Source organism: Alosa alosa, chromosome 24 (genome assembly GCF_017589495.1).
Source record: "Alosa alosa isolate M-15738 ecotype Scorff River chromosome 24, AALO_Geno_1.1, whole genome shotgun sequence".
Classification (NCBI taxonomy): domain Eukaryota; kingdom Metazoa; phylum Chordata; class Actinopteri; order Clupeiformes; family Clupeidae; genus Alosa; species Alosa alosa.
The window spans coordinates 5,543,207-5,566,960 of record NC_063212.1 but is presented as its reverse complement, the minus strand read 5'-3'; the positions used below and the strand labels follow the sequence as shown (position 1 = coordinate 5,566,960).

The following is a 23,754-nucleotide window of genomic DNA, read 5'->3' as shown; positions in this document are numbered from 1 at the left end:
TGGTAAATTTACATGCACAACGTGCCACAGCTTCATTTAGAGAAGACACTGCTATACGGATTGGCTGGACGGGACGTTTCAACTTCCTTTGCCAGTTTCTGTCTTGGGTATTAAACAGGTGGCAGGAGACAACCTAGCCAAAGTAGCGCTGCGAGCAGGGTTCGAACCTGCGCGGGGAAACCCCATTGGATTTCGAGTCCAACGCCTTAACCTCTCGGCCATCGCAGCTTATAGCGTTGAAGGGCGTCATGACAAAAAAAAAGACTTGCAAACATGCTAGCTGGTGTATGAGCATAAATTCACACATGGCAAACGTAGGACCAACGGCATTACTGTGAGACACGCCATTACTTGTGCAGTTTGAAACGGGCACAGGTAAGAGGCCGGGTAGATGTGGTGGTAAATTTCACGGCCTGTTGTTTCGCCATACCTAATCTAACCGGCGGGGCTTCATCCCATTTATAAGAAAGGACTGCGCTGTGAGCAGGGTTCGAACCTGCGCGGGGAGACCCCATTGGATTTCAAGTCCAACGCCTTAACCTCTCGGCCATCACAGCTGCACGCCTTGACTGTACAGACAAAAATCAACAGAGAGGCAAACTACACACTCCAGCGAATGAGAAGGCAAGAATAGAAACTCATCCAGTTTGCCTCCAGTGACACAAAGTCCTTTTGCAAGTACAAATGAGAGAACTTTTCAGAGGGTTATACATACACGCTCGTGGGAATCTTGGTTCCCTTGGAACAACTGATAGAAATGGCCATCGCAATGGTAAATTTACATGAACAACACGCCACAGCTTCAGTTAGAGAAGACACTGCTATAAAGAATTGGCTGGACAGTATGTTTCAACTTCCTTTGCCTGTTTCTGTCTTGAGTATCAAACTGGTGGCAGGAGACCAACTAGCCAAAATAACGCCATGCAGCAGGGTTCGAACCCGCGCTGGGAAACCCCATTGATTTCGAACCAACGCTTTAACCTCTCGCCATCACAGCTTATTGCATTTGAGTGCGACATGAAAAAAAGACATGCAAACATGCTACCTGGTGGATGGCAATCGGAGGGACAAGCCTAAATTCACACACAGCAAAAAGTAGGGACCACTGTCATTACTGAAAGACATTCCATTACTTTTGCAGTTTGAAACGGGACATGTAAGAGGTCAGAAAGATGTGATGGAAAATTTCACATCTGTTATCTCGCCACAGGAATCAAGCCGTCCGTGGCTTAATCCCGCTTATAAGAAAGGACTGGCATTCCGAAAGCAGGGTTCGAACCTGCGCTGGGGAAACCCCATTGGATTTCAAGTCCAACGCCTTAACCACTGCCCATCACAGCTGCACGCCTGGTGTATGGCTGTACGGGCAAAAATCGTCAAAGAGGCAAATTAAACATTCCAGGAAATGAAAGGACAAGAATAGAAACTCATCCAGTTTGCCTCCAGTGACCCAAAGTCCTTTTTGCAAATACAAATGAGAGAAGCGCATGAAATGTGCAACTCTTCATAGGGGCATAAATACACGCTCGTGGGAAGCTTGGTTCCCTTGGAACAACTGATGGCCATCGCAATGGTAAATTTACATGCACAACGTGCCACAGCTTCATTTAGAGAAGACACTGCTATACGGATTGGCTGGACGGGACGTTTCAACTTCCTTTGCCAGTTTCTGTCTTGGGTATTAAACAGGTGGCAGGAGACAACCTAGCCAAAGTAGCGCTGCGAGCAGGGTTCGAACCTGCGCGGGGAAACCCCATTGGATTTCGAGTCCAACGCCTTAACCTCTCGCCATCGCAGCTTATAGCTTAAGGGCGCCATAGCATTGAATGAGCATAAATTCACACATGGCAAACGGACCAACGGCATTATTGTGAGAAATTACTTGCAGTTTGAAACGCTAGGTGGTGGCCGGGTAGATGTGGTAAATTCACGCCTGTTGTTTCAAATGTAACCGGGGCTTCATCCCATTTATAAGAAAGTGACTGCTTGCCAGAGCAGGGTTCAACCCGCGCCGGGAGACCCCATTGATTTCAAGTCCAACGCCTTTAACCTTGTGCCATCACAGTTTTGACAAAAAATCAACAGAGAGGCAAACTAGGTAAGAATGAGAAGGCAAGAATAGAAACTCATCCAGTTTTGCCTCCAGTGACACAAAGTTTTTGCACGAGAGAACTTTCAGAGGGTTATTTCGCCATAATCTTGGTTCCCCTTTGGAACAACTGGATAGAAATGGCCATCGCAATGGTAAATTTATGAACAACCACAGCTTAGTTAGAGAAGACACTGCTATAAAGAATTGGCTGACAGTATGTTTCAACTTCCTTTTGCCTGGTTCTGTCTTGAGTATCAAACGGTGGCAGGAGACCACCCCAAAATTTTCGCCAAGAGAGCAGGGTTCGAACCCGCGCTGGGAAACCCCATTGAGCCATCGCCTTAACCTCTCGCCATCACAGCTTATTGCATTTGAGTGCTTACATGAAAAAAAAAGACATGCAAACATGCTACCTGGTGGATGGCAATCGAGGGACAAGCCTAAATTACACACAGCAAAAAGTAGGACCACTGTCATTACTGAAAGACATTCCATTACTTTTGCAGTTTGAAACGGACATGTAAGAGGTCATGTGGATGGAAAATTTCACATCTGTTATCTCGGCCGTTAATCCCGCTTATAAGAAAGGATCGCGCCATGATGCAGGGTTCAAACTGCGCGGGAAAATTGAAAGTCCAACGCCTTAACCACATCACAGCTGCACGCCTGGTGTTATGGCTGTAACAAAAAAATCGCCAAATTAAACATTCCAGGAAATGAAAGGACAAGAATAGAAAACTCATCCAGTTGTCCTCCAGTGACCCAAAAAGTCCTTTTGCAAATACAAATGAGAGAAGCTTACATAAAACACGGAAGCTTGGTTCCCTTGGAACAACTGATGGCCATCGCGAATGGTAACTTTATGCACAAGGGTTCATTTAGAAAGACTGCTATACGGATTGGCTGGGGAAACCCCTTTGCCAGTTTTGTCTTGGGTATTAAACAGGTCCAGACAAATCAGCCAGTAACCTCTTCGAACCTGCATCGCAGCCATTATAGCCAACGAAGGGCGCCATGACAAAAAAAAAAAAGACTTGCAAACATGCTAGCTGGTGTATGAGCCTAAATTCACACATGGCAAACGTAGGAGCAACGGCATTACTGTGAGACACGCCATTACTTGTGCAGTTTGAAACGGGGCACAGGTAAGAGGCCGGGTAGATGTGGTGGTAAATTTCACGGCCTGTTGTTTCGCCATACGAATCTAACCGGCGGGGCTTCATCCCATTTATAAGAAAGGACTGCGCTGGGAGCAGGGTTCGAACATGCGCTGGGAAACCCCATTGATTTCGAAGTCCAACGCCTTTAACCTCTCGCCATCACAGCTTCAGCTGATTTGACTGTACAGACAAAATTCAACAGAGAGCCAAACTAAACACTCCAGCTTAATGAGAAGGCAAGAATAGAAACTCATCCAGTTTGCCTCCAGTGACCCAAAAGTCCTTTTGCAAGTACAAATGAGAGAACTTTTCAGAGGGTTATACATACACGCTCGTGGGAAGCTTGGTTCCCTTGGAACAACTGATAGAAATGGCCATCGCAATGGTAAATTTACATGAACAACATGCCACAGCTTCATTTAGAGAAGACACTGCTATACGGATTGGCTGCACGGTATTTTTCAACTTCCTTTGCCAGTTTCTGTCTTGGGTATTAAACAGGTGGCAGGAGACCAACTAGCCAAAATAACGCTGCGGGCAGGGTTCGAACCTGCGCGGGGAAACCCCATTGGATTTCCAACGCCTTAACCTCTCGGCCATTGCAGCTTATTGCATTCATGGGCGTCATGAAAAAAAAAGACTTGCAAACATGCTAGCTGGTGTATGAGCCTAAATTCACACATGGCAAACGTAGGACCAACGGCATTACTGTGAGACACGCCATTACTTGTGCAGTTTGAAACGGGCACAGGTAAGAGGCCGGGTAGATGTGGTGGTAAATTTCACGGCCTGTCGTTTCGCCATACAAATCTAACCGGCCCTTCATCCCATTTAAAAGAAACGACGCCGCTGTGAGCAGGGTTTGAACCTGCGCGGAGACCCCATTGGATTTCAAGTCCAGTGTTTTATTTTCTCTATTGTGGCAGTGAACATATTGCTGAAAAGTTGGTAGTGTTGCAGAGAGAGAAGCGCAATTAAAATCTCCAGAGATTGCTATAAAGGCAATTGGGTACTGAGTTTGAAGTCAGTAACTCAGGTGATGAGGTCTCAGATGTAGGGGGGATGTATACAGCCATAACAATGGCACACATGAACTCCCTCAGTAGATAATAAGGACACAAACTCATGGCTAACAGCTCGATGTCAGGGCTACAGAATCCCTCCTTCACATGGACATGTCCAGGGTTACACCATCTGTTGTTGATGTACACAGCAAGCCCCCCTCCTTTCTTCTTACCGCTCTGTCTGTGATCTTTGTCTGCCCGTACAATCTGAAAGCCTGAAACTGTGACGTTTGAGTCTGGAATAAGTTCCTGCAGCCATGTCTCAGTGAAACACATAACACTGCATTCACGGTACTCCTGTTGTGTCCTCGTGAGCACTCCAAGCTCATCCATCTTGTTCGCAAGGGACCTGATATTTCCCATGACGATCAAGGGAAGAAAAGGTTTATATTTGCTCCTCCTCGCTCTCCATATGACACCAGTCCTGCATCCTCTTCGTCTCCTCTTTAACTCGCTGGGGATTTGTGATCTCGCTCCAGGCAGTAGTATGGGTTTGGAAAGTGCAATCAGCTGGTCGCGAAGGTAAAGAATATTCCCATTGGCATGGTGACCAGGCATAACAAATGTAAAAAAGCCAGGAGAATCAGCAGTAATCTTTCCAACAACACAATATCCATTTTGGCAAGAGAAATGTCAACCAAATGAGGTGTTTGACCAACAGAAAGCACAACTAAACACACAAAAAAAGACAATTACATAAAAAATGTTATCGGAGTGGCTGTAACAGGCTGCCACTAGTGCGGCGCCTACGTAACTTCTTCTTCTTCTTTGGGTTTATTGGCGGGTTACGCTTCAACGTCGCATACCGTCACCTACTGGTATAAGGAGATTCTGCTATTTAGGGCTTAAATTCGGGCATAGAGCCCTGAGTTTTTAAGATAACTCAATGTTAACTTCCTAATATCACCCTCCATTCCCAGTACTGTAGTCTGATTAAACTCAGCGCAACCAACTCTCTGCAACTCTGTTTTCCACTGGACCCTTTCAGAATGGTACTTTGGACATTCAAATAATACGTGTTGAATAGTTTTGTCTTCACATGAACACCAAGTACACTTCCCTGATGCTCTTCTCCCAGTCCTGAATTGAGTGCTGTTTAACAGTGCGTGGCCTATTCTCATTCTGGCCATGACAACCTCATTTCTCCTGTTGCCACCCACCTTAGCCTCTCTCCCCACCTTCCTTTGAATGTTATATAGATGCCTTTTTCTCTTTTTTCTCTTTGCCACATGACCTGCCACTGTTTCACCATTGCCCTCTGTACCAGCACTTTCATTTCCCCTCTTCCCAAGTGGAGTGTTATCTCAGGCTCTATCTAAGGCTTTTTTTGCTAACGTATCAGCACGTTCATTCCCCCACACTCCAACATGTGCTGGAATCCATAAAAACTTAATCGTAATTCCAAGTCTTTCTAATCGGTATAAGTACATATATACTTTATACAGTATATCCATTCTGCACGATCTGAATGACTGTAGACTACTTAAAACTGATGCAGAGTCTGAACAGATCACCACCCTTTCTGGCCTTGCCTCTTCTACCCACTCCAATGCCTTAGCTATGGCAATTATTTCTGTGGAATAGACAGACACCTCATCAGTCAGTCTCCAGAAGGAGCCAACTCCCACACCTCTGACCACTATGGAGGCTCCTGCTCGCCCTGACTCTGGGTCCTAGATTTCTCTGAATGAGTGATGCTTTTGCTTCTTCATGCACCAGTTCTAGCATGGCCATATCTACTGCTCTGGTTGGGGGAAAAAACAAGGTTGGACTGGGGAAATCGCCACCGTTGGGGCAACCATCTCTTTTCTGAGCCCCGCCTCCTGTACCCAGGACCCAATGCTCCATCCAAAACCCCATCCCCTTTTAACTGTATATTCCCAGCATGGCTCCAGTATTGTTTGCACTATATGTTCCACTCCATGACCTCCCAAATTTACCCAAAAAGCAAGGGCCAATTTACTCCTCCTCAACACCAAGGGCATTTCCCCAAGTTCCACTTGCAGGCTCACCACTGGGGATGATCTTAATGCTCCACAACATAGCCTAAGTGCCTGAGACTGGACCCTGTCCAATACCTTAAGCTGTGTAGCTTATGCTGAGCCATATACCATGCATCCATAATCTAGTGCTGACCGTACAAGAGCATAATACATTGTTAATAAAGAAGATCTATTTGCCCCCCAGTCAAGCCCATTTAGACATCTCATCACATTTATGACTTTTTTACACTTATTCTCTTAATGTGTGTTGACCAGGTTAATTTGTTATCGAACCAGAGCCCCAGATATCTTACCACATCCACTCTCTCCAATGGTTCCTCATATAAATACAATTTAACATTGTTAGCCACTTTTTTGTTTTCAACCTCCTTGACAGCCTGCTGGACTTTGTTGACTATAAAGTTGACTTTCCCCCCCCCTTCTCCAAAGTGCTCCATCGTCAGCATAGGGAGACCTCCATGTCTGGGCCTACACACTTAAAAATATCGTTGATCATTATATTAAATAACACAGGGCTAATGACGCTACCTTGTGGGGTGCCATTCTCTACCTCTGTTGCCACTGACAGTTCTGCTCCTACCCTAACCTGTATTGTACGCCCAAATAAAAAACTTAAGACCCAGTTGAACATACGGCCTCCTATTCCCAATCTTTTAAGCTGCATCATGAGCCCTTCCTTCCAGAGCATATCATATGCCTTCTCTAAATCAAAGAAAACTGCCACTAATATCTCTTTCATTGCTAATGCTTTTTTAATATCTGTTTCCAGCCTAATCATTGCATCAATAGTTGACCGCCCCTTCCTAAATCCACTTTGGTATCCGGCAAACAGGCCCCTGCTCTCCAGAAAATAAGTGAGTCAACTAACCAATATTCTTTCCATCAGTTTACACATGTTAGATGTTAGTGCAATTGGCCTATAGCTAGTAGCTACTGATGGGTCCTTCCATGGCTTGGCTATTGGTATGACCACTGCATTCTTCCATGCTACTGGAACCTTACCCTCTGCCCATATTCTATTAAACACCTCCAGCACTTTCCCTAATACTGTATCAGACACATGTTTCAGCATGATGTAGCACACTCCGTCCTGTCCTGGTGATGTATTAGAAGTATTTGCCAAAGCATTTTAAGTTCATGTAGGGTAATTTCTATATCCAAAGGACTCTCAAACTCTGTCTGCATACTACATATGCTTCCCCATTGCCTTAACAGTGTTTCCTCGCCCATGTTAGCTGAACTATGTGCCTTTGCAAATGCATTCTTCAGCATTTCTGCTTTTTCCTTTGCAGAGCTGGCCACCTGGTCTCCCTCTACTAAAACTGGAATATTTCTTGCTTTGGATACGCCCATCATTTTCTTGATCATACCCCACACCTCTTGTACTTGCACATTGGCCCCTATCTGGCTGCAGTACTCCCTCCAGCATTTCCTTTTCGCAACCTTAATGGTCTTCCTTGCTATTGCCCTTGCCCTCTGATAGTCCAGCACTTTCTCTGGAGTGAGTGTCCTACGCAGCTCTCTAAATGCTCTATTTTTAATATGGAGAGCATTCTTGCGTCCACCATGGCACAATCTTTTTCATATGCCTCCCCACAGACCTTGGCACAGCAGCTGCACTAGCACCAAGTAACATATCTGCTAAGGCTTTAACTGTTTCGTTGACGTTTTCCCCTAGTGTGATATGTTCGACCTGAGCTTCACACAATTCATTACATTTTTCCCAATCTGCTTTTTCCCAACACTACCTCCCTGAGGACCAGATATCTTCTCTACAGACCTCTACTCCTATTTTGCACACTATGGGAAAATGGTCACTCCCTACTGTATCATTTAATACATTCCATTCACATACTCCAGCTAATGAGCTAGATACACATGTCAGATCCAGCATTCTTAGTGCATCTGTAGTGATATTAATCCTAGTTCCCCGCCCATCATTCAAACAGACTAATGCTTGATTATCCAAGAACTCCTCTACTACCTCACCATTCTTGTTAGTTGTTCCACTTCCCCATAAAGTATTATATGCGTTGAAATCCCCGCACCATACCACCTTCCTGTCCCCAATGTGTATTATTCCTTCCAGGAACTCCTCAGATAGATCCCTGCATGGATTATAAAAATTCACTACCACCACATTTCCGCCCCAAGTCCACCCAACTTCTATAGTCACACATTCACTCCCCTCACTCACTTAAGTTCCTTATATAAGAGTCCTTCTCTCACAAATGTGCAACATCCTCCCCCTTGCCCATCTCGTCTGTCTTTCCGCACTGACAAATACCCTGGGATAATGAACTGCAAATGTGGTGCTAACCAAGTCTCTTGTATACATAGGAGGTCAGGCAATACAGGGAGATCATAAAGTAATTTTTTAAACTCCTGGGGCCGTATTCAGAAAGCCTTTTATCTTTTTTAGATTTTAGCTAGGAGTTTAGCTAGGAGTTTTCTCTTAAAAGTTATTCACAAAGCCTTTCAGACCTACTCATAGTAAGGAAAAATGACAACTCCTAAACTAAGAGTGAGTCTTCGTTGCAATGGTGACGTCATTACGAGCTTGACTGAAGTGACCACCTTGATTGGCTGATGATTGAATGATTCCAAACACCTCCCTTAAGATGATGAGTGACAGGTGACAGGTCTGAGAATGCGTGCGCTACACAAGTAGTTAGAAGGACGGAAGATGATGAATAACTGAATAAAAAGGCCTAGCCTAAATTAATAAAGAGTAAGGCAAAACAAATAGCCTACTGTAGTAGCCTAATGAAACATAGACCTAAGGACTGTTGCACTGTCTTTGCAACATTATTAAATTAATCTGTCACATATGCCTACGTTTGCAAAGAGGAGAACATTTTAATTTGATTCAAAATGAAACGTTACATTTAATTTACAGTGGGCAGTGCTTCGACTTGGCCAGCTTCCCTCAAACCGCTGCGGATCACACGACTTTAATTTGTATTTTTCCAGTGACGCTGCAACGACGCTGCAACAACCGGCAGACGTCTCAAGTGAGCAGGGTGTCTCGTAAAAAGAAATGGAGCTGGAAAACCCTACACAGACTTCACTACAGACTTTAGAAGACTGGTTTAGAAATAATTTAATAGCCAGAAATATGCCTGCCGCACGGAGCCCTAGAGGGCCATCGCAAAATGTTTTGCATGTTGAGAGAATGTGCCGCTTAACTACATTGTGCCGCTTTACTAAATTGTGCCCCTCGTTTAACTATATTGTGCACTGTTTTACTAAATCGCACGCTTTTACTAAATTGTGCGCCGGGTTTACTAAATCGCAGTGCAATAATTTATTATATTGTGCTCGCTTTTACTATAGTGTGAGCTCATTTTACTAAATTGAGCCTCATTTTAAGCAACTAAAACGAAGAATGATTGACTAAAACGAGGGCACGATTTATTAAAACGAGAGCACAATTTGTGAACATGGTTATAGAACATTGTGCACGATCTACTTAAAACGGGGTACAATTTGTAAAACGCACTCAATATTGTCTTGACACATGTAAACATGAGCACGCTATAGTATATTCGAGATCTCGATCTATTAAAACGCACCCACCTAATAATTAAAACGGGCTCAAGAAATTAAATTGTGTGCACAAAACATAGTGTGGTGTCAAGGGGTATCCCCCGACGCCGGAGGTGTGTCGCTTGTAGTGACGAGGGGAATCTCATTGATTGCAGTGCACCTGGTTATAGCCCCGCTAGGTAGGCTGTAGGTGGGAGAGCAGATGATTGTGTGTGTTTGTATTAGGCCCCCTTGCCAACATCGCCCAGCTGAATGTTTGGCTGGGTTTTGAGTGTTTGTTGAGGTCCAAGTGTATGCAGAGCTGTGGTGTTTATCGCGAACGGTGAGCTGGGCTACATAGCCTGAGAAGCTGAGCATCGTGGAACTACACTGTTTATGTCTCCGCTTCATAGTCCGTGATCAAAGCTTACCTCGCTGTGTGCATCATTGGTGTGCTGGGTTAGAGTATGGTGAGGCCCATCGGCGCTTAGAGGAACCTTATTGTATTGGGTGGGTATTAGGCGATACTACTAATACGCAGTAGCCTATTTGTACTAACAGTAGGTCTACGTGTTGTAATTGTTTGGGAGCTTGTCGCTGTGATGTGCTTCGATTGACTTCTAGACCTCACAGTTAAGTCAACAATCCAGGAGATAGTGGAAACCGGGTCATTAGGGCTACAATAGAGCCCGAAAGTAGCCTTTGTAGCCTAGTAGAATTTCCCCCATTATAGGGTCTCCATAGCTGGCGGTTGACACCACAGTGCCCCTGCTACAAAGAGTAGAAGTCCGCTATAAAACATGACCACCTAAAGTCTTTTAATTAGCTGCTTACGGTTATCATTTTAGGCCTGCCCTAATATAGAAAAACGAAATATTTGGAAAACGTGCTTACACGACCAGAAAAAAATATCACTTAAAGTGAATCCCGCCCTTAAAGAAAGAAATATTTGCAGCCCCGCTGAAGAAACGCAGGACAAATTAAACATTCTGTTTTTCTCCGAGTGCAACGATGATAGACAGACATCATTTGGACAAAATATAGAGCATATTAACCTCCGTTGCTCAGCCAAATGCCTTCCTGTTACGTCCTGTTATCACGGAATTACAGGCGATAAACGAGTTTTGATGGTCACAAGTTTACTTCATTAGCGTTTATTTTTTTGATTATTAAAGAGTGTTTTTCATTTAAAGGCATAAAGAGCATTTAGTGCTCTCCCCAATCCCAGACGTTCACATTGCATGTTTGTTTGTAATAGATGCAACCGCGAGATATGCTTGTCATAGGCGCCGATACCGTGGGTGCACCGTCTCTCGGGCACCCACTGAAAACATCGAGCACCCACGTGTGCCAGCTTACAGTCCCGGCTAAATTTATATTAATTTAAAATCAAACATCGCAGTTTATGTTAAATTCAGCATCTCTCATAGTGTGATTGGATATGTTGCTGTCAATTCCCTACTCCATATACTAACCACCAATGAGAGCGTCTCTCGTATGAAAATTCCTGACACTTCCCATCTGAAGAATTAACGCAAGGCGTTGTCGGGTCTTCAGCCTCGAATGTTTAAAATGTATATAGCCCTGAATATCATTTTAAAAGTAGTCTTACAAAGCTTATTGTTTTGTGACACAGCTAAACACTGGTACCTCATAGAACGTCTATAACATAGCCTAGGTGGTCGCAACCAGGGTCAGACTGGGAACAAAATTCGGCCCTGGCAATTTTCTCCTGGACCGGCCCACTACTGGAGCCCACCGATGTTGAAATGACAGTAACAGGCAGGGGTGAAAGTAGTTTTTATTTCTTGGTGGTACTATGATATAGAGTTATAATGCGCGCGCCGAAAATTTCACTTAGCCTAATTATTTATTATTTATTTATTTGTTTATTAACTGTATGATAGTCTACTTATCAAGCATTCACTAGGACTTCTAGTATCACTCTTTAACCCACCTGCATCTGTTTTTGATTATGAATAAATTGCAAACACTTAATTTCAACATTTATTTATTTATTTAACCTAGTTACTCTGCTTTTTTTATATAGGCTACTGTATATCATGAAACACGTTTCTTTGAGTCATGCCTTTTTATTTGGGAGACTGCAACATAGGCCTACTTCTGTCCGCTAAAACACTTTCATTATTGCTGCGCAAGATCTTGTTAAGCCGTACACGCACTGTCTGTCTGTCTCTCCAGCGAAACACTGCACACATAAAACCAGAATAGGCTATTGAAACATCAACATATTTTTCTTTAGCCTGTATGTTTTTTTATTTGGGAGACTTTCCAAGAAACGTCCGTCTGCTAAAACACTTTGGATACCAGTGCACGTTGGCGCAATTACTGTAGGCTACTGTACGCGCACTATAGCTTGCTCGTTGTCTGTCCAGCTGCACGGGAGGTTTAGACACAATTCAGATAGAGTTCAGAACGATGTATATGAAATATATTGTGGGGGAAACGTGTTGCTTCTGGTAATTTGACGTTAGCAGTTGTGTTGTCATGCTGAAAGTGCTATAATTTTCAGAGACAGTATAGTTTTCTTTCCGGTATGGCGTACCCTCTCCAAATATTTTAGTGGTACTCCGTACCGGCCAGTACCGGCTTACTTTCACCCCTGGTAATAAGTAATACATAATATATTACGATTTTGAAGTAACTTGCCCAACACTGATTAAACCACATGTCACTGCTTGACTGAATGAAAAATATAGGCTACTGAACATGCATGGAGATCGTCATAGTTGACAGAAATTACGATTTGTGCCAACATGTTGTAGAAACACAACCACAGCCTTTAGGCCTATTTGGTGCAAATCTTCTACATTGGTTATAGTCAGCGATTTACATTAACTGTAGGCTATCACCACAAGTGTATACTAAACGGGGGGGCACTTGGGTTCATTATAAAGTTTATTAAGGTATCTGACTGATTAAAACCTCCCCGATCAAATGGGAACAGAAATGAATGGTCAGCAGAATATCATGTCATTGTACTTCCCATGTAGTCCCATTGCCTTGTTCACCCGTAGAGTTTAATATATACCAGGCCGGCAGCTTCACCCTCATACATTTTATTGCCTTAGGATAACCTTTTGCATTCCTCACTAGATTATTTTTGTAAGGCTATTATTAGGGCTTTTTTGCCTTTTTTTATTGGACTATGAGAGACTGACAGGAAGTGAGTCCCGCCTTGATGCCTCCTTGCCTGTTTAGGTGTCCACGACCATGGCAACCTTGACAGGGACAACAAGGAGGCGGACATCCCCCATCCCTGGTTAGACACAAACTGCATTTTTTTGTCTTTGTACTTGTACTCTGCACAATGACAATAAGGTTGAATCTAATCTAATCTTTAAAAAATACTGTAAAGGGAAAGATAGTAAAATATCTGTTTGCTTGCATGCTTTCATCATAAACCCCTGAAGATAGTGTCACGTAGAGTTTTCATCTAACAAAGCACTGATAATAAGTAAGAAATATGGTTACGGTTTCAGTAGGGCTGATTCTGACAGTCTTTCACAGTCATTGGACTCTATCTTGGCAATCTAAAATGCATGGTCAGTGGTGAATAGCTTTACATTTAGGGGTGTGTCCTGTCCACATTCGGGGTGGTTTTGTTATCAAACGTCGGACGCTTGGCGCAAAAAGGTGGTTCTTATGTTTCTTCAGTCATGGGTGTGTTTTGGGTGTCACATCCTTTAAACCAATGAAAATGACATTTGTCATTCCTTTTAACAGCAAGCAGCGCAACTTCAAACAGCGCATCGGTATTTTGATAGCCAGTGGCGCATTTGAAGGAATCTGCTTGCACGCAAATCCGTATGGAACAGGTATTCGACTAAAACAGTGATATTCAACCGGGGGTCCGCGGAGGTACTGCAGGGGGTCCGCCAAATTTTCATCTGAAGCATTTTGTTTTCTCTTCCAAAAATGAAAAACATCCTATAGGCTACATAAACATTAACAGAACGTAGAAAATATGCTTTCTATTCGTTGATAAAATAAACATAGGCTACCTATGAACATGTCATGAGCAGCATTTAATTTAGCTATCTTGCGTCAAAACATGTGACCTCCATCTGCCCCAGAATCTGTGCCACTCGCAGGGCCAGACCTCTCACTAGGTAGGCTATGAGATATTGCATCCATACTCAAGCTTAATTCTTTGTTCCTCATTAATTAAAATGTGATGGCTAACTGTAAAGCTGCATTCTAAAATGAATGTGTTGTCCCTATCTGGACACAGAGATGTGTTAAAAATAATGCAAGTTGTGTTGTTTTCAACACATTCATTCCAAGAGTGTGATGATACACATTTTTTCGGCAATTTATATTGCTGGCAACACAGGGCAACTAATGAGGGCAACAGACAACTAGCAACCACCGCTAGTTAGCTAAATCCCATTCAATCTCAATGGAACAATGGTAACAGTTTACTGGGAAAGAAATTATGTCTTCTTAACAAACTCAGCACATAAACATAGATGTTAGTTGTTTTTTTAAGCATTTGATGAAGTAAAATGTCCATTTGGGGTTTCAACATTAACACTTAGCAGAGTAAAACAGATATAAGAAGCCTCTCTTGTCCCTCGCTTCACTATTGTGATGCTGCCATCTTTGTCGAAAATTTCAGAAGCTCACAGATGGTCATGTGATTCATTGCTAGCACTCTGATTGGATGATCTCAAAATGTTGCCCATAAGTATCCAAATCTTTCAGATAGAATAGATAGATGTTGAATAGATAGATGATAAACGTTGCCCATAAGTATCCAAATCTTTCAGATAGAATAGATAGATGTTGCCCAATCTCAATTGAGAGCAAGGGGTTACCATCGAAAACATAGCCTGAAAATATCCTAAGACTATTTATCCTGCAGAGAAGTTGTTTGGGACTGCTTGCTTAGGGCTGCTTACATCTCGTGACAGTGAGTGTTCAGCTGTGCTTTAGATGCGCCTTTCGCTTTAAACCAGGTTTTTCTTGGTTAGTGGCGTAATGATTTTTAGAGGGATTTAGAGGGCGATTTTTGGATCATGTGCCAGACCACACCTTCTGCTACACCCCAGGGCGCAAGGCTTAATAAAAGTGAACTGCTTGACAGTTTGTGGTGCAACCTGGAGGTGTTGGATGGACCAAAACAAAATGTCCCAGAGGTGTTCTATTGGATTTAAGTCAGGGGAGTGTGTGGGATTGTCAATGGTATCAATCCCGGATCTTCCCGGAACAGCCTGCACACTCTCACCACATGTGGCTGGCCATTGTTGTACGCCAGGAGGAACCCAGGGCCCACTGCACCAGTACAGGGTCAGACAATGGGTCTGAAGATTTCATCCTGATACCTAAGAGCAGTGAGGGTGCCATTGTTTTGCCCATAGAGGTCTGTGCGTCCCTCCAAGGATTTGCCTCCACAGACCATCACTGACCCACCACCAAACAGGTCATGCTGAATGATGTTGCAGGTAGCATAACGTTCTCCACGACATCTCCAGACCCTTTCATGTCTGTCACATGTGCTCAGGGTGAACATGTCCTCATCTTTGAAAAGCACAGGGTGCCAGTGGCGGATCTGCCAATTTTGTATTCTGTGGCAAATGCCAATTGAGCTCCACAGTGCTGGGCAGTGAGCACAGGCCCCTCTAGAGGCCATCGGGCCCTCAAGCCACCCTCATAAAGTCTGTTTCTAACAGTGTGGTCAGAGACATTCACACCAGTGACCTGCTGGAGGTCATTTTGTAGGGCTTTGGCAGGGCTGTTCTTCATTGCACAAAGGAGCAGATACTGGTCCTGTTGCTGGGTTAAGGACCTTCTACCACTCGGCCCAGCTCTCCTAGAGCAACTGCCTGTCTCCTGGAATCTCCTCCATGCTCTTGAGACTGCATTGGGAGACACAGCAATCTTTCTGACAATGGAACGTATTGGTGTGCCATTCTGGAGGAGTTGGACTACCTGTGCAACCTTTGTAGGCTCCAAGTGACACTGACCCTAGCCAAATGTGAAACTAGTGAAAAATCAGTCAAGAAGGAAAAAGATAGAACAATTACCAGTTGCCACCACCTGTAAAACCATTCCTGTTTTGGAGGTCGTCTCATTGTGGCCCCTCTAGTCTAGTGCACCTGTTGTTAATTTCGTTGACACCAAAGCAGGTGAAACTAATTCACAACCACCTCTGTTACATAACTGGCAGGATCAATATCCCACAAGTTTGATTGCCTTGATTGCTTATACTCCTATGAAAAAGTGTTCCCTTATTTTTTTAAGCAATGTATGTGTAAAGAAATGTGACTGAACTCACCAGCATGAGCTCTGCCTGAACTGCTTGAGCAGCATTTTTGGCCCCTTATGTATGGCTTTTGAGAGAAAATCCTCAAGATGTGTTTGTAACATAAACCTATTTTGTGCATGAGTCATTTAATAAATCAATGAATCAGAGAATTCAACTTAAAGAAGCACTTTGCAACAATTTTAGCAAAAATGACCTTAACCCTTAAAGGAGTACCGTCACACCGGAGTGACGGGAATGTTGGGAAATGAACATTCTAAAGAATATCTGGGTTCATTGAATTCAACATAGAATTTTAGAACCTTCAATTGTTGCGGAACTTAGAATGTTCAAAAACCTACACCTTTAAGGGTTAATTATGCAGGTTGACTGCCGTTCTGATGGTTCTACCACTTTCTGGGCTGGGTGCTTCGTCTCCCCCTATCGCTTTTGGTGGAAAAACGAATATGCAACTTTCTGGACCTGGTCCGGATGTGACTCAGCGGAAGTATCCAATCGCGCCTTGAAAATGTAGTCAGATTGTTGGCTTTGTTGCTGTTGAATCTGTAAGTAGCCTACCCTTGGGTGAACTTCGCCTTTGTAATGTGGTTTGATAGTCTCTTGAACAATGTGTTTGCTTGACCGTTTTATTGTGAGCCCTGTATGTGTTTAGCTTGTTTTGCTCGATAGCTAGTGGGGGTTTAGTGTAGCAGCCACTTGCTACCGAAGCTGCAGGGGAAGCTGTGTAATGAAAAATGCGAGCCCAAATCCGGCGAAAACCTAGAAACAGTGAAGGAATAACCAGACCTGCATCAAAGATGCAGTAGGGGTTAAGTCATTGAGAGACCTCAGACCCATTAGACCAGCCTCAGACGAGTCCAGGAAGTGACGTCAATTCCGGAAATAAGTACGTGTTTTCTTTTACAGTTCATGGAAAAAATAGTCACATTAGGTAGAAGCTTTTTATTATTATTCGTAATTCACATTTATTTATTAAATAATCGATCGCGACCAGGGCAGTTTCAAGGAATTTGGGGGCCCCAAGCAAAATGGACATGGAGCCCCCCCGTCCACCCACCGCACGCAAAGCCTACAGGAACCACAGCATAGCCATACAGTTTAAGTTCACCCACACTTTATATAAATAAAAAATGTTGGCAGTGCAAATACTGCTGTTGCATATAGATACTGTGCATTAGTTTTGAACATTTTGAACATTTGAACATTTGCAAAAACACCACCGTACCATAAAATCCAATGTCAGCTTCTTCCTCATGAATGGAGGATGAAGTTGATGGTGTACCTGGGAAAATAATTGAATTTTTTTTTTTTTAATTACCTGTGAAGTACGTTTGACCATTTCACTGTTAGCATATTGGAAAAGCTCAGCTCAGTGAGAGAAATTCACTCTACCTTTATCAGTGGAGGTATCCTTAGGAAGAGCCTGAGGGCTGAGAAATTTAAGCAAAGCACCTTGAGGGAGAAAGAAAAGATATGTTAGCATTTCCATATTTTGATATTTAGAAGGGATGCAGCTGCTTTCACAACTACCAATGCTTACTGTAAAAACATCCCAAGCTAATGTTATACATTGACCTAGGCCTACTTGTAGCTTAACATAGCATTTAAGCATTCTGCTGTTTGAGCATTAGACAGACACACCTGGTGCTTTAAAGACAGTAAACAGCTGGCGTGCATGAATACTGCTAGACATTAATGTTCCAGTCTGCTTTGATGCACGGAATTTATCGTGTGGTTTTCCTAACCCCCATTTGGTAAATAGATTATCACTGTCGAATAGTTAGTATAGCAGAGAAGCTATGCCACTTTCATCAAAACCTATTACAAAGCTATAGCAATGTTAAGTCATTAAATACGATAAACAGTGATTCTGGAACAGATCTGCGTCTTCCTTATCCCATAAACATATTACAGTATGTAACCATATTCCGTCCATTCGAAAAAAAGTTGCGCTAACTGTTCTAGTTTGTTACAAGCAGGTTACAAGCAGCATGGGCCGTCAGGCAGGTAGTTAACATAAACATTTTTTGCTAGGCTAGCCTTCCTGCTGCGACATTACACCATTTGTACAAGACAAGTATAGTTATTTTATCCAGTGTAATTTATCAATTAAAACTATCTTGTTTTTTCTTGTCATCCTCTTCCTTTCTCTTCTTTATTTTCTGGCTTCCGGACGCATAACTCCGCTCGAGGTTTTATATTTTCACGGCAGCAGAGATCACAAACCTGGCTGGCTGGCTGCCGTCAGCAACTACTGAGAGGGGCCCCCTTGAGGGGGATCCCGGTATTGCCGGTAACAGTGTCGTTGCACTTTACTGCATTGACTATCAAAGGGGCGCTCACAGTTTGTCGTTGCATTTTATTCTTAACCAGTCATTGTCTTGGGGCCCCTGGCCAGCTCGGGGCCCAAAACAATTGTTTGGTTTGCTTGCCTTCTAGCAACGGGCCTGATCGCGACTGTCCACGAGATCTGCCAGAGTCAGCTGGAAGGAGCTCGTGACTCACGCATAGGGAATCACGGAAGATATTGCGCGAAATTTTGGTTTATGGCTATCGTTTAGGTGTCCTTCCTATTCATTAACATGAACATGATGACTGACTAAATAAATTACTATGATGTTTAATAAACCATTGTAGGCATACAAGTTATCATTATATCACATCACATCAATTAAGTGTTTTCTGTAGGCTAGGCCACTGTGTGACATGCTTTACACTAGGCTACAGCATATATATATAAGGAAGCAGCATGAGGAAACTTGTCGTTTTTCTGCCTTATTTTCTAACTACTTTTAAGAGTCTGCAGTATCACTGAGTACAGCTGTTACAAGAGGGTCTGGCATCCCTTTGTTATGATGCACTTCCTGCGACGCGGTCATTCGTCTCTAAATGACTTAACTCCCTCTCCAAAGATGGTTGATTACGAAGATACTTCCTGAGAGGCTGTCCCCGGAAATGTATGCAAATAGGGTAGCAGTAGTACACGCCCCGCACGAGGGGGGGCCACTATCCCTCATTTATGCAGTGATCGGGCTCCCTTTTTAACATTGAGGTCTATGGCAGAATCCAAGAATTTCCCAGAATTTGTCAAAGCCTTATTTTTTAATGGAAATGGATGCACATTTCGGACACGGTATCATGATCTCCAAACCCTCCTCCCCATTTCAGGAGAATGTTGTGACAGTATGACCCTCCGGTCGGGAGAAAATCAACATTATGAAGGTGTACACAAAGTTTGTTTTGTACTCCGGCTTCTGTCTGGCGTGGAACCAAGGCGTACAAACGTCAGTGACATGGCCCTGTGCAGGCGGGGACTGAACCAGAGCCCGTCTCTGACTGAACTCCACTTTGCCCTCATAGACATGAACTAGGACGACCCATCTTGCTATGCATTAATTATTTTTGCCTGCATAGTTCATATCTGATGATATAGGATAAAGAGGGGAGAAACCCAAGGATCATGTATCAACTACCATGTAAGCTAAACACATTTGGAACCATTTCACAAAGTAATAATAATAATAATAATAATAATAATAATAATAATAATCATTTTTTATAGCACCTTTCATACACAGAATGCAGGTCAAAGTGCTTTACATTTGGAGCATGTAACACAATAATAGTGAAGAGTCAGTCATTATCAAGTCATTCCTCTTCGTTGCTGTGGCCGTTTATGATCCAATCAGCAACATATCAGAAATATAGATAAGAACATGTAACACAATAATAGAGAAGAGTCAGTCATTCCTCTTTGTTGCTGTGGCTGTTTATGATCCAATCAGCAACATATCAGAAATACTTAGCAATATATATATATATACAGGCTTTGCTAACAAATGTTTAGGCTAATAAATGCTCAGGCCCCATTGATGTGTATGCCTCGGGCATCGGCCTAGCCATGCAAATAAATCACTGTTTTACACCATTTACGAGGCTCAAAGTAGCTCCACACTTCATTGGACATTAGTAGCAGCAACTGGAATCCATGCATTTCCACAGAATTATTTTTGTAATCTGATCCCTTATCATACCTGATAAAATTTGTACACGTCACTCGACTTATCGTGACTAATTCAAGATGGCGGCGAACGGTAAACTTCCTGAAGGTACTGTCTGTATAAATCGTCTTGTAAATAAACTACCAGTGCTTTTTCAAAGTTCTCAATGTCTCGTTTTAAATGTCAGGGCCCTCGGAAATCTACTAATGAAGTGTGGAGCTACTTTGAGCCTAGTAAATGGTGTAAAACAGTGATTTATTTGAATGGCTAGGCCGATGCCCGAGGCACCCCCTTTGAAAACCTGTTAGTAGCATCGGCTAACTAGTGCCAGATTTCGGAGTGCAGGGGACAAGCCGAGATGAGCTATGAGACAAAAGTTCACACTCGGTATCATGTTTCAATACACTTTAGGTCAATATCACACCGGAATTCTCCTTTAAGAGTTGTACAGAGCAGTTCAGAACAGTCAAAAGTTTACCATTCTAAATGTTCTAATTTAAAATCATATATCGTCAGGTATGATTTGTCAGGTCATATCAGTACTGTACATGTGCAACATGGTGCATATATGTATAAACTGGTGCATGCAGGATACAGAGAGTTGGACACAGATTCCAACAGTCTGTCTGTATGAATGAGTGTAGATTCAGAGAGAACTCACCAGTTTAGCAGCCTGGCTGGAAGAGCAGAGGAGCAGCCGCTCACTGATGACCAGAAAGGAGATGGCCCTGGCATCCATCTTGAGCTGCTAAAGTGGAGTGAAATACAGCACAGGCTAAAAAAAACTTCAGTAACTAATAAACCATTACAGTAGATCCCAGGACCTAACATTAACCATGCATTGAGTGTGTTCAATTGGTGTGTGTTCTAAACCTCCACCATCAGCATTAATTAACACATTAAAGTCTCTAACCTCCACAAAGTGGACCACTGCAGGGTTGTCCAGCAGGAGAAGGCCATACAGTGCCACCCACTGGACAACCAGCGTCACTACTCTCTCTTTGACCTCCACCAGCCCAGCGCCCATGCACCATGGAGAGTGAAACAATCGTTAAGAAAGTGCGACCTCTGACTCAACCAAAACTGCATCTGATTTCCTTTCAGAAACACAGAAAACCTTAACCATATAGGGAAGTCCTACAGTGTAGCAGTTTATGTTTAAAATCTTACTATAAACAATGGTCAGTCAGTGGCAGTAGTTTTGGAAGGACATTACTTCAGCAGGGCGGATCAGATGAGATGATAGTACGTCCCCCTCACACCACAGCTTTTGTTAGCTTCCTATTGTTTGTACAACAATTTGTCATGGCTAGGTTAGCCCAGCCCGAGTACTCACTTATTGCTGCAGGATGCATGTTCTGGTGCACCTGGAGCAAACACCTGTTTGGAGCTCCTCTTTAAACTCAGTGCTGGTTTGCCCTTCTCCTCAACATGCACAATGTTTGTATTCACATCCTTCAATACCCACAGTGTGTGAGGACACTCACAAATAATATTATATAATAATATAATATTATTCACAACAACCCAAACAAATGTTCATGTACAAACACCAAACCACCATACACATTTACTGTATAATTCCAGCATGCAGTGATGCAGGGCCATTCCCTTTGGGATTCTTATATTACCTTGAGGATGCTCATAAACCCCCTCTTTCCTACTTGGAGAAAGTGGCAGACATGCTCTCGCCTGACCACTAAGGAATCTTGTGGCCTTTTTCTGAATGGGGGGCCAGCAGGTCCTGTACCTCATGCAGGGCTGTCATTTTACCCTGCGGCGGAAAAACATACAGCATGGTGCACTCCATACTTCAAGTATCTCACACTTTGACGATTTAGTCTCAAACAAACATTTTCATCTTTTTTCAATCAGGCCTGTTATATTCAATTGTTGTTAAGAGAGCCCTTCCAGATGATACATGTGGAGGTCCCATTGACACCCTGACTGATCACTGAAACACAAAGAAACCATAGGTCATGCCCTTGTTTCCCTGTGTCTACATCCAACATATCTCTCCTGCATTGTGGCTTAAATACATTCTCTGCCTTTAACGCTGGAGACCAGAGTATGATTCTCGGGCGCTGCCCATGTTGCCAAAATCTCTTAGATCTACTGTTGCCACTGTGATTTGGAGAACATGGTGCTGCCCTGACTCAGTTCACAGAATTCTAAATTTTCAGTGCCCAAAGGTCTAAGACTGGTATCTGCAGTTGTCATTGTGGCTTACAGCAACAAATGCTGCAAAATTAACAACAATTCACAAATTATTCAATAAGCAACAAAGGTCCCAGTGTTCTACAGCTGCTTGGAGCCCGATTGTTTCCGCTTACGGCTATATTTATTTCTTTGTTGTTGCAAAAAAATGTTAGCTTAATCCATGCCCTTTTTTCCTTTTTCTTTTCCCTGCAGCTGCAGCTGCACAATTTGTGTGTGTGTGTGTGTGTGTGTGTGTGTGTGTGTGTAGTTGTTTGAGTGAAGTTGTGAATGTATTCCTGTAGGTGTGTATGTGTGTGGCTGAATGTATCTGATTTGGTCCACACCTCAGAGGGGGCCTCGTTGGCCATTCAGCCTCTGGGAAGGGGCCACTGGAATGCCATGGCAACCAGCCTTTCATTATCATTACTCCCCCTGTGGCCCCTGTGGCAAGACAAGCCAGAGGAAGTGAGAAACAAATCATTTCTAAAACATTTTATCACTCCCCCTTGTGGCTATACAGGGTATGACTTGTTGGGGAGAAGGTGATGATGGTGGGGGTGGAGAAAGAGGCTCTATCAACACATTATAAAGAAGGCTTATAAAGGAATGCCTGTGGCCGGCACCAGCACACTCCATGAAAAGAGCCTTTGTGCAGGGGTTGGAGAAACATGGGCGAAAACGAGAGAAAGGAAGAAAGAAAGAGAGAGGGGGAGAGAGGGAACAATGGGAAATAATTAATGACTCTGCAATAGGAAGTTTGCCAGTTTTGAGAAAAGATGAAATGCAGGAGAAAAGCTCTTTGTTAGCATAACAGGCAGGCCCTATCTGTCCTTGTTGGCCCTTCCCTCTTTTAGCCTTATCTTAATGTGTGTGTTATCTATCTGTATCTGTATGCATTTATTTCCATCGGTTCTTCCATGTGACATGTTCATAACTTTTTGTCAAAAACAACAAAAACAAAACCAGTTTTCGTACTTTGTTATTACTTCGTAATTTATAATCCAGCTGCTTATAGAATGTTGGCATTATGCTTATAGAATTATGACATTAAAGGTAGATTAAAGGTAAACCTAGTCTGTGAAAGTAGTAGTCGGAGGGCCCAAAGCATGAAGAAGAGAAAGAAAAAGAATGAGAGAGACAAATTAAATATTCCATTCGAGACCCACAAATGATGAGAAAAAGGGAGCTGTCCTGTGCTTCTTGTCAGACCGCTCCCTTTGTTTCAGGATGGCAGCCCAAGTGTGGTCCATTCAGTCAGCCATCAATGTCTTTGTGTGTGCTGACATGCCACAGCGCCTGTCCTGAGCTGCTAAATGTGATTAGCCACAGGAAACACAATGCCACCACACACACACACACACACACACACACACACACACACACACACACACACACACCATACCCCATCTGACAGAGGG

At 43.2% G+C, this 23,754-nt stretch overlaps 4 non-coding genes across 4 annotated transcripts; all 4 read right to left on the bottom strand.

Moving 5' to 3' along the window:
* Nucleotides 1–146: 146 nt before the first annotated feature.
* On the bottom strand, nt 147–228 carry trnas-cga. The gene has a single exon. It is a non-coding gene; the product is annotated as a tRNA-Ser (tRNA).
* Nucleotides 229–475: 247 nt separating this feature from the next.
* On the bottom strand, nt 476–557 carry trnas-uga. The gene has a single exon. It is a non-coding gene; the product is annotated as a tRNA-Ser (tRNA).
* Nucleotides 558–1,258: 701 nt separating this feature from the next.
* trnas-uga lies at nt 1,259–1,340 on the bottom strand. The gene has a single exon. It is a non-coding gene; the product is annotated as a tRNA-Ser (tRNA).
* A 377-nt stretch (nt 1,341–1,717) lies between these two features.
* On the bottom strand, nt 1,718–1,798 carry trnas-cga. Its single transcript has one exon. It is a non-coding gene; the product is annotated as a tRNA-Ser (tRNA).
* Nucleotides 1,799–23,754: the final 21,956 nt, after the last annotated feature.